Source organism: Entelurus aequoreus, linkage group LG02, assembly GCF_033978785.1.
Source record: "Entelurus aequoreus isolate RoL-2023_Sb linkage group LG02, RoL_Eaeq_v1.1, whole genome shotgun sequence".
NCBI classification, from domain to species: domain Eukaryota; kingdom Metazoa; phylum Chordata; class Actinopteri; order Syngnathiformes; family Syngnathidae; genus Entelurus; species Entelurus aequoreus.
In genome coordinates this window covers 84,044,436-84,056,175 of record NC_084732.1, presented here as the reverse complement: position 1 = coordinate 84,056,175, position 11,740 = coordinate 84,044,436, and the positions used below count along the sequence as shown (strand labels likewise).

General features: G+C 36.1%; 1 protein-coding gene across 1 annotated transcript in view; it reads right to left on the bottom strand.

Moving 5' to 3' along the window:
* The window catches only part of dhodh (dihydroorotate dehydrogenase), a 63,633-nt gene extending 57,309 nt beyond the window's left edge, over nt 1-6,324 (bottom strand). Inside the window, exon 1 of the mRNA XM_062033511.1 lies at nt 6,287-6,324. The gene's annotated coding sequence lies outside the window, so the exon portion shown is untranslated. The remainder of the gene's footprint in view (nt 1-6,286) is intronic.
* Between the last annotated feature and the right edge of the window lie 5,416 nt (nt 6,325-11,740).

Genomic DNA, 11,740 nt, shown 5'->3' with positions numbered 1-11,740 from the left:
TAGGCCAAAATATGCATAATCTTAAAAAGAATCTGTGTGATGGAAGAAGCACAATGTGGCGAGGGATGACGTCGGTACCATGAAAAAGATGTCATCCTTGCAAAGGTAACAAACATACTTGGAAGTCATAATCCTACTCTTTACCAACACTTGACATTCAGAGGGATTATCTAAATCGATTTAAGATGATTCGCGTTTGAACTGCTTAGAGGATTTTGCCACACTGCTGTCCTATCAAAACACGTGCGCACATTCATGATCAATTGTTTTACTTACTCGCATGAACTGAACTCAACCTTTTTTAAAGTCCAATGCTCAGAAGTCAACAATTGGAGATAAACGAAATGTTTCGAGAGATAAACCAAACTTGATGACCCAACCGAACTTTAGATCAGTGAGAATTTAAATTATAACTAATAATTCAGTGGGTTTTTTTGTACATTACACATTTTGATGAATTTAAATCAGGAGTGTCCAAACCTTTTGACTTGGGGGTAGCATTGTGCTAAAACAATTTGGTCGAGGGCCAACAGCATGTAAAGTAACTATATATTTATACATACATACATACATACATATATACATATATATATATATATATATATATATATATATATATATATATATATATATATATATATATATATATATATATATATATATATATATATATATATATATATATATATAAATATATACATATATATACATATATACATATATATACATATATATACATGTACATATATATACACATATACATATATATATACATATATATGTATATATACACATATATGTATATATACACATATATATGTATATATACACATATATATATATATATATATATACACATATATATATATACATATATATATATACATACACATATATACACATATATATGTATATTAATACACATACATACATATATATAGCCTATACATATATATGTGAACATATTATAATAATATAATAGATATATAATTAATAATTAATACAACTGGATATTAAGAGTATGTGAAAGTTCGACTTCTACCTTGTTTACTTCCGTGACAACCTCCGTCCAGTTTTGTAATCAATCAGAAATATCAAGCAGCTAAAATGCACCAAACATGGATAAATGTGGAGAGTGTTTTGTATTTTTCCCATCATGCTTTGTAAAGGATTTAATCAGATTTTTTTTTATGGTGAATGGACGTTTTATTTTTTTCTAACATCCACATAGTTCAGTGGCCGTGTCTGTTGACATTTTATGTTGGTTGGATATTTTTTATATTTATTTATTTATTTTGCACCAGGTCGTACAAGTAAATGCTGCGCTTGATCTCTACTCAGAGCATAATTGACCTGGAAAAACTCACGTTATCCACTAGATGGCGGCAAAAAGTAGCATGAAAATTGTCAGACTTTTAAAATGAATGCACTCTCATGCAAGATTCCTAAACTCATGACGTCTCGCGGGCCAATCTGAGGACCTCGTGGGCCGCACTTGGACCGCGGGCCTTGGTTTGGACACCTCTGGTTTAAAACAAAAAATAAAAAGTCTAGTGCCTCCTTAATCCAACAGATGCACACTCTGGCAGTCATTTGTTTACCATGAATTGATTTACTTGGACCCCGACTTAAACAAGTTGAAAAACTTATTCGGGTGTTACCATTTAGTGGTCAATTGTACGGAACATGTACTATACTGTGCAATCTACTAATAAAAGTTTCAATCAATCCAATCAATCAATCAGCAAGCTTTCATGTAAGAGAATATATAAAAAACTAAAACAGTAGCAGCAGTTTTGAGGATGGCCTAAACAAACCGCAGGGCACTGAGCTGCGTCAAGAGGCTCAGCTAAGGTCCAATCTGACGATTATCTCTCCTGGCCGTTCTGCTGATGGCAGCACAACGTCGCTTTAGGAAGCAGCTGTTTACTGTCAGAGATCTAGGTCAGGACACGGGGAGAGTTGCTTGTACCGGGCAGGCCTGCTTGTACCGTCAGAGAGGCCTCCGGTTCTATAGTAAGCTGCTTGATGGTCCGTGAGGCCCAGAGCTAGGAACTAAGTCATGGAACATTACCATCATTTCTGCTATTAAACTGTCAAGATGTTTAATTGGTCAGCATCAGGGACATAGCCCACACACAAACAACTCCAAAAGGGCCTTCACCCCATGCTAAACCGAAGATTGCATGAAAGTGAACGCGTGTAAAAATCTTAATTATAGTTACGACTTTGTATAGATCTTTTTAACAGTGGTTGTTGTATTTTGCTGACCCCTAGTGACCACACTAATTCATTAAAATATGCTCATGATGCCATAAGTTAAATGATGCGGACACATTTGTTACTGGATACTTTCTAGTACGCTTCTGCGTAAGTATTATGCAACTGTAATAATTTGATACTTCTTTATATTGACAAACGCGCTGTTTAGACAGAAGTAGTGCTCAATTAAGGACATTTTTTTACGCTTTTCTAGCTTGTGAGCTGTTGTGTAGCTGCTGGCTCTTAGTAGCCTATAGCCCAGGGGTTCCCAAACATTTTGCCTCCCACCGAAAATAAAGTCGAAGGGCCGTGGGCCAAACAGTGATTTTAAGGGTGAAACACAAAAAATGTTAATACTGTAACAAAGTTCCTTTAATTAGCGCAAATAACAATAATCGTTGTGTCCTGATACAACTTTTTTAAAGTCTGATATAATACCGATATTGGAGCCTTGAGTATTGGCCGATACCGATATTGATCCGATACACACTTTTGTAGAGTGGAATGTTAGAAAAAAACTTCCATCCATCCATCCATCCATCTTCTTCCGCTTATCCGAGGTCGGGTCGCGGGGAGTTAAATTACTTAGAGAACAATAGTTAGTATGAAATAATAATGGATTTATGCTGTCTTTAAATTGAAGTAGGGTGGCAAATTTTTTTATTTTTTTGTCAACACATGAGGGCCAGAATAATTCATTGAGTGAAGTGCATGACACAGTAAGTTGAATGATGCCCACATGTTTGTTAGTGGATTCATTCGAATACGCTTCTGCCTTGGTTACTGTCAATAACCAAAATGACAATGAAGTAAATAAATGTGTTATATTAGATGTGTTCTCAATTAACTTAATGTACAATTTATTGAACTATTTAATCATTTATTCCAATACTGTACTTAATCAATTACCTCAAAAATATTTCACAATTAAATCATTTATTTCAAAATGTTATTATTACTCATACTGACTGTTACACACAAGCTATGGAGATGATATCACTAGAAAAAAACGCATTTAGTTTAGATAATAATGAGTCATATATTGGAATATGGGATCCATTATTCAAATTTGTTTTAACTATTAAATGAACCAAAAATATGACTTTTTTTAAAATCTTTGTGGAAAATATTGGACACCATGTGTTGTCAAGCTTATGAGATGCGATGCAAGTGTAAGCCACTGTGACACTATTGTTCATTTTTTTAATGTTTTTATTGTATTTTTTATAAATGGCTGTGATGATAAGGTAAATGAGGGATTGTGCCACTTGACCCTTAAAACATGCATCTAAGTACATTTAGATTTGATTCCAATAGTATAACAATTGCTTCACACAAATAAGTAATTAATATTTAAATAATCAATTAAATTGTGAAATAATTAATTAAATTGTAAAATAATAATTTGAATTGAAATAATTAGGTAAATAATGTATAACATATTTAAATAATTAAATATAATTTTACAATAAATTAATGACACATTTGATATCACACTTTAATTTATTTAATTCAAATGTCAATTAATTATTGACCCATTTAAGTATTAAATATGACTAATATAAAGATTGATTTATTAATTTCATTGTGTCCCACTTGACCCTTAAAACATGCATCTAAGTAGATTTAGATTCGATTCAAATAGTATAACAATTGTTTCCCCCCCTTTAAAAAAAATATATTCACCAAATATGGCTCCTTATCCAATAAACTGATCATTAACTGATCAATAGTTAACTCATTTGAGTCCATAGATTGTCTGTTCATGTCAACATCCACTGAGCTGATTGATGTGTAAGATGAAGATCTGCTGTCAGACACACCTGACAAACATAAGAGGCTCAGTTTCCACAGTCAGATCCCAAAGGAAGATTTATCATAGAGTTATATAACACACACACATACGTGTAGACGCACACACACACACACACACACACACACACACACACACACACACACACACGCACACACACACACACGCACACGCACACACAAGACAGCTGATGGAAGGATGCGACCACAATGCTGCAGTCAGCACTGGTCAGATCAGATTTAACAGCCCTTCATCTCCACACACACACACACACACACACACACACACACACACACACACACACACACACACACACACACACACACACACACACACACACACACACACACACACACACACACACACACACACACACACACACACACACACACACACACTCATCCTTGAGTTCCCTCCATGATCCATGGCAACCCTCCTGTGGTTGGAGTATGTTGCTTGAAAAGTAAAGGAAAGATTAATGTTTGTCTTTTTTGATGTGATTGGTCCACTCAGTTATATTTAGAGATAAATGCTTTAAAATGTAATATCGGAAATGATCGGTATCAGTTTCAAAAAGTAAAATGTATGACTTTTTAAACCGCCGCTGTACGGAGTGGTACACGGACGTAGGGAGAAGTACAGAGCGCCAATGAACCTTAATGGCACTGCCTTTGCGTGCCGGCCCAGTCACATAATATCTACGGCTTTTTACACACACAAGTGAATGCAAGGCATACTTGGTCAACAGCCATACAGGTCACACTGAGGGTTGCCGTATAAACAAGTTTAACACTGTTACAAATATGCGCCACACTGTGAACCCACACCAAACAAGAATGACAAACACATTTCGGGAGAACATCCGCACCGTAACACAACATAAACACAACAGAACAAATACTCAGAACCCCTTGCAGCACTAACTCCCCCGGGACGCTACAATATACACCCCCGCTACCCCCCACACCCACCCCGCCCCCCAACCCTGCCCACCTCAACCTCCTCATGCTCTCTCAGGGAGAGCATGTCCCAAATTCCAAGTTGCTGTTTTGAGGCATGTTAAAAAAATAATGCACTTTGTGACTTCAATAATAAATATGGCAGTGCCATGTTGGCATTTTCCATAACTTCAGTTGATTTATTTTGGAAAACCTTGTTACATTGTTTAATGCATCCAGCGGGGCATCACAACAAAATTAGGCATAATAATGTGTTAATTCCACGACTGCATATATCGGTATCGGATGATATCGGAATCGGTTATTAATAGTTGGACAATATTGGAATATTGGATATCGGCAAAAAATCCATTATCGGACATCTCTATGCAGTATATAATATATACTGATATATTAGATTATTATATGATATCATATTTTTATATAATATATACAATATACACTACCGTTCAAAAGTTTGGGGTCACCCAAACAATTTTGTGGAATAGCCTTCATTTCTAAGAACAAGAATAGACTGTCGAGTTTCAGATGAAAGTTCTCTTTTTCTGGCCATTTTGAGCGTTTAATTGACCCCACAAATGTGATGCTCCAGAAACTCAAGGTCAGTTTTGTAGCTTCTGTAACGAGCTAAACTGTTTTCAGATGTGTGAACATGATTGCACAAGGGTTTTCTAATCATCAATTAGCCTTCTGAGCCAATGAGCAAACACATTGTACCATTAGAACACAGGAGTGATAGTTGCTGGAAATGGGCCTCTATACACCTATGTAGATATTGCACCAAAAACCAGACATTTGCAGCTAGAATAGTCATTTACCACATTAGCAATGTATAGAGTGTATTTCTTTAAAGTTAAGACTAGTTTAAAGTTATCTTCATTGAAAAGTACAGTGCTTTTCCTTCAAAAATAAGGACATTTCAATGTGACCCCAAACTTTTGAACGGTAGTGTATAACAAATCCCAATTACCATGTACAATGTTACATTCCACCTGTTTTTTTAAAAGTAGTGTTTTTCGAATGTAAAAAAAAAAAAAATGTTACGGGGCGCCCCCGACCGCACTTTGGACACCCCTGCCGTAGATCCCCTCCCTACCTCATTAGACGTCTTCTCAAAGTCCATTATGAATCATTAATCATTACATAACTCAACTCCTCTAATCATTCTTTGAATCCTAATATTAGACTGCTCCCCTGCTAATCTATATGTCTTGCCATAATCTATGGCCTGCTCGTGTAAGCACGTCCTCACCTCCAACTCTGCCTGCTGCTGCCACCGTCTTGTCCATTGTTGACGTATGGACTGTGTGTCTGTCCCTCTGCAGGCTGGACAGGTTCAAGTCCTGCCCACACAATAAGCAATAATGTCAAGTAGATTCATATTGCATTATTAGGTGATTATTAGTGTATCCATAATAAAAGTGTTAGCAACTGCTACACTACTGTTCAAAAGTTTGGGGTCACATTGAAATGTCCTTATTTTTGAAGGAAAATCACTGTACTTTTCAATGAAGATAACTTTAAACTATTCTTAACTTTAAAGAAATACACTCTATACATTGCTAATGTGGTAAATGACTATTCTAGCTGCAAATGTCTGGTTTTTGGTGCAATATCTACATAGGTGTATAGAGGCCCATTTCCAGCAACTATCACTCCAGTGTTCTAATGGTACAATGTGTTTGCTCATTGGCTCAGAAGGCTAATTGATGATTAGAAAACCATTGTGCAATCATGTTCACACATCTGAAAACAGTTTAGCTCGTTACAGAAGCTACAAAACTGACCTTTCTTTGAACAGATTGAGTTTCTGGAGCATCACATTTGTGGGGTCAATTAAACGCTCAAAATGGCCAGAAAAAGAGAACTTTCATCTGAAACTCGACAGTCTATTCTTGTTCTTAGAAATGAAGGCTATTCCACAAAATTGTTTGGGTGACCCCAAACTTTTGAACGGTAGTGTATGTAAAGGAAAAGGGGTAGGATTATATAAGCTCTGCTTCTTCCTACTCCTTTTCAAACATGTTGAATAAAGAAACTGAAAATTGTGGTGTGTCATGTTGTATGCATGCGTGTCCAAAATAAACTCAAAACTCAAACTCACTTGCCTGTGTATGAAAAGTGCCATATAAATAAAGTTTAATTTGATTTGAAATAACTGAGGTTATTTTGATAAATAATGAAGTAGTTCTATGATCATTCATAAGATCCTTTGCCAAGGATATTAAAAGGCAAGACAGGTAAATATTAAGAAAATGAATGCTGCATAATTCATGACTCCAGCGAATATATTCAGATGTCGGTATAAGTGGCATTTCACACTTTAATCTAGTTAACTCAAATTTTGGCACCGTATTAACTGCAGTGTATTGTTATTGCTGTGGTAATTATTTAGTTTTTCCTCTAATATTATCATATCTGTACAGTATTAGGGGTGTCCAAATTGTGGTCTGGCTTGCAGCTCGTTTTTTTTTTCATCCATTTTCTACTGCTTGTCCCTTTCAGGGTCGCGGGGGGTGCTGGAGCCTATCTCAGCTGCATTCGGGCGGAAGGCGGGGTACATCCCGGACAAGTGTAGAAATTAGATGAATTAGTTGTCAATTATATAAACCGTCTGATTGGATAGTACACTAACTTGCTTGGGACTTTGTCTTGTGTTGCTAAGTTTGTTGTGTTCTGTGCAGCGCTCTTATTTTTAGTTTCAACTTCCTGTGTACTTCCCTGTACACTTTCCAACTTCACTGGCTTTTTTTGATATATTAAATAACATCTTTACCTGCATTCCGATTGTTGTTCTCTGCATCTTGGGGTCACGCTGCAAGTAACACTTCCCGCTTTGTGACAGGATTGATTTACAAACTCCACAGGTGGTGTTTTTTTTAAGGATTTGTGACATCGTCTTGGAAACACCCGAGAATACCATATACAGTGCATCCGGAAAGTATTCACAGCGCTGTACTTTTTCCACATTTTGTTATGAATGCATTACATCCTGGATGAAAACAACGCTTCCTATGCAACCTGATGAAGCTCGAGAGGTGCCGCAAAGAGGAATGGGCCACACTGCCCAAAGATAGGTGTGCCAAGCTTGTGGCATCGTATTTACATTATTAAAAAATACTTGAGGCTGTAATTGCTGCCAAAGGTGCATCAACAAAGTATTGAGCAAATGCTGTGACTACTTATTTTTTAGTTTTAATATATTTGCAAGAATTTAAAACAATTAATACTTTTCGCATTGTCGTTAAGGGGTATTGTGTGTTGAATTTTGAGGACAAAAATTTATTTATTTAATTTCAGAAAAAAAGCTGTGCAATAACAAAATGTGGCAAAAGTGAAGCGCTGTGAATATTTTCCAAATGCACTGTAAAAACTGCAAAAAAATCATGTGTTATTTTTATTTTTTATGTTTTTTCATTTAATGCTTAAATCTCTAGATTAACTTCAAGTTAACTTCAACCTTGTTTTTTTTAAATTGCAAAACCACAAAATATGCAATATTTTCCCCAAAAAGATGTTCAAAGGGGAATATTTGGTGTGGCGTATTTGGAGCTTTAAACATGTCAATAATTCATAACAACAATGATTTGTATTCCTTATTATTTTTTTGAGCAATGACATTTAAAAAATAAAAATCCCATTAAAATTATTGGGGATTCAAAAGGTCCCACTCATAAAAGTGTTAAAAATAAGTCATACAATTTTTTTTTCTTTCAACACGCAAATCTCTAGATCAACTTCAGCTCTAACTGTAAAACATAAATTATTATTTTTTCATGAATTTGTTTGTGCCCTTTTTGTCATAGAAAACTTTGCATTTTACATAACTCACAAAATATCCAATATTCCCCCCCCCAAAAATGTCAAAGTGTAATATTTGATGTAAAGTAATTAGTGCCTTCAATGCACAGGTGTCAAACTCAAGGCCCAGGGGCCAGATCTGGCCCGCGACATCATTTTATCTGGCCCGCAAACACCTGTAAATTACATGTGTTAATAAAGTACTTAATATTTTCTCACTAAATTTAATTGATTTTTTTTTCATTTTGACAGAAAAAATATATGTACTGCTTGAAATTGCATGCCTTTTAAACTTTAGTAGAATTCAATTGTGAGGAACTCGCATGGCTGCAATTGTTTGTGACCCCAAGATGCAGGAACCAGGAGAGCAACGAGGAGGTAAGATGAGTTTTAATCTCATAAAACAGAGATGAAAGCAGTCTTGCATGTACAGAAACAAACACAAAGCGATCTTCGAGCACTGAGGAGTGCTCGAGACACGCATAAATAGAACATGCTGATTGGCAGCAGGTGTGCACCTGCCAATCAACGGCAGGCGAGTGATCAAACAGTGCTCAGAGACAAACAGGAAATGGAACAAAATAAGAGCACTGATGGGAAGTAAATACAAAAACAAGGAAACAAACAGAAATTAAGTGACAGATCGTCACACCAGTATTGCAACAAATATTACAGTATGTTATCATACTTACTAAACATTTTTTGTCTAAATAAAAATAAATAAAAATACTTAACAGCAAACTACCCATCAAATTAATAAAAATGACAATACATTTTACGTTGTTCTTTACAGCGTATTACTGTAAATTGAAAAAGAACTACTACTGTTTTTTGCGTTAAAATTCTGTTGCCTGAGCTGCCAGTTATTGACTGTAAACTCTACGGTTGTTGTTTGTAACGGTGTATTACTGTAACTGGAAAGAGGGTACAGTTGTTTTTATGGTAGAAAAACTGGCAGCTAAGTTGCCAGAATAAAAACATAACTTGTACTGTTTTTCCATTAACAATATAATGTTGTAAAAAAACAACGTAAATTTAACATAAAAATTCTGGCAACTAATCTGCCAGCTTTTTCCCTAAAACCCCCCTCCAAAAAACAGTGGTACTGTTTCTCCATGTACTGTAAAATGTTGCAAAAAAACCAGAAACACTATATTTTACAGTCAAATTTTGTAAATGTAAAGTTTTGACTGTAAAATCGACAGTATACGTAAAACAATTGATATACTTAATAATGACATCCAGAGACCAATTCATACATTATTTGCTGTTACAAGCGGCCCTCTGATGGCAGCCATAACTGCCACGTGGCCCTCAATGAAAACGAGCTTGACATCCCTGCTTTAATAGGTCAATAATTCATAACAACATTGATTTTGATTCATCATTATTTTTTAAAGAAATTACAGCTTCAGTGTTTTTTATAGTCAACCTTTATTAAAAAAAATTAAAAAAATAATAAAGTGTAATAAAAATTAACTATGTCCGATATTGTCCAACTCTTAATTACCGATTCCGATATCAACTGATACCGATATATACAGTCGTGGATTTAACACATTATTATGCCTAATTTTGTTGTGATGCCCCGCTGGATGCATGAAACAATGTAACAAGGTTCTGCAAAATAAATCAACTCAAGTTATGGAAAAAAATGCCAACATGGCACTGCCATATTTATTATTGAAGTCACAAAGTGCATTATTTTTTTTAAACATGCCTCAAAACAGCAGCTTGGAATTTGGGACATGCTCTCCTTGAGAGAGCATGAGGAGGTTGAGGTGGGCGGGGTTGAGGGGGAGGGGGGTAGCGGGGGGTGTAAATTGTAGTGTCCCGGAAGAGTTAGTGCTGCAAGGGGTTCTGGGTATTTGTTCTGTTGTGTTACGGTGCGGATGTTCTCCCGAAATGTGTTTGTCATTCTTGTTTGGTGTGGGTTCACAGTGTGGCGCATATTTGTAACAGTGTTAAAGTTGTTTATACGGCCCCCCTCAGTGTGACCTGTATGGCTGTTGACCAAGAATGCCTTGCATTCACTTGTGTGTGTGAAAAGCCATAGATATGTGATTAGGCCGGCACGCAAAGGAAGTGCCTTTAAGGCACGCCCCCAATATTGTTGTCTGTGTGGAAATCGGGAGAAATTCGGGAGAATGGTTGCCCCGGGAGATTTTCGGGAGGGGCACTGAAATTCGGGAGTCTCCCGGGAAAATCGTGAGGGTTGGCAAGTATAAATGGGAGACACAACTGCTCTGTACTTCTCCCTACGTCAGTGTACCACTCCGTACAGCGGCGTTTTAAAAAGTGATACATTTTACTTTTTGTAACCGATACCGATAATTTTCGTAATTACATTTTAAAGCATTTATCGGCCGATAATATCAGCAGTCCGATATTATCGGACATCTCTAATAAAAATATTACACTTAGAATTTTTTGGGGGGGGAATATAGTAACCTTTTCTTGTTACGTGTACACTTTTTGTTAATAGTATTTTTAGAATGTGCCTCGGGCCAATAAAAAAAAAAAAAATAAAAAAAAATACCCACCGGCCACACTTTGGAGATCCCTAGGTTAGAACAACTACAACCTTGTCCTATTGTTTAGTCATTACTTTTGTTTGTGAAAAAAAAAGTACAGACAGGGATTTCATTTGCCAAAAGGTGAATGATACCATGTCATCCGTCAGTAATCAGTGTGTAATTAGGGGAATCCATGCAGAACGACTTTGGACCGCTGACCTCAGAAGACTAATTAAGTGGTAAATCTCACAAAAGGTCAACAGTGCGGCGGCCAAGGATGAAAAAGTAGTCACCATATGGCCAAAGATGCCCTCAAGAAGCGTGTCTTCACTGCTCTTTTAATCTTTTGAGCTAATTGTGCCTCTTCCCCCCCCCCCCTTGTATTCTAT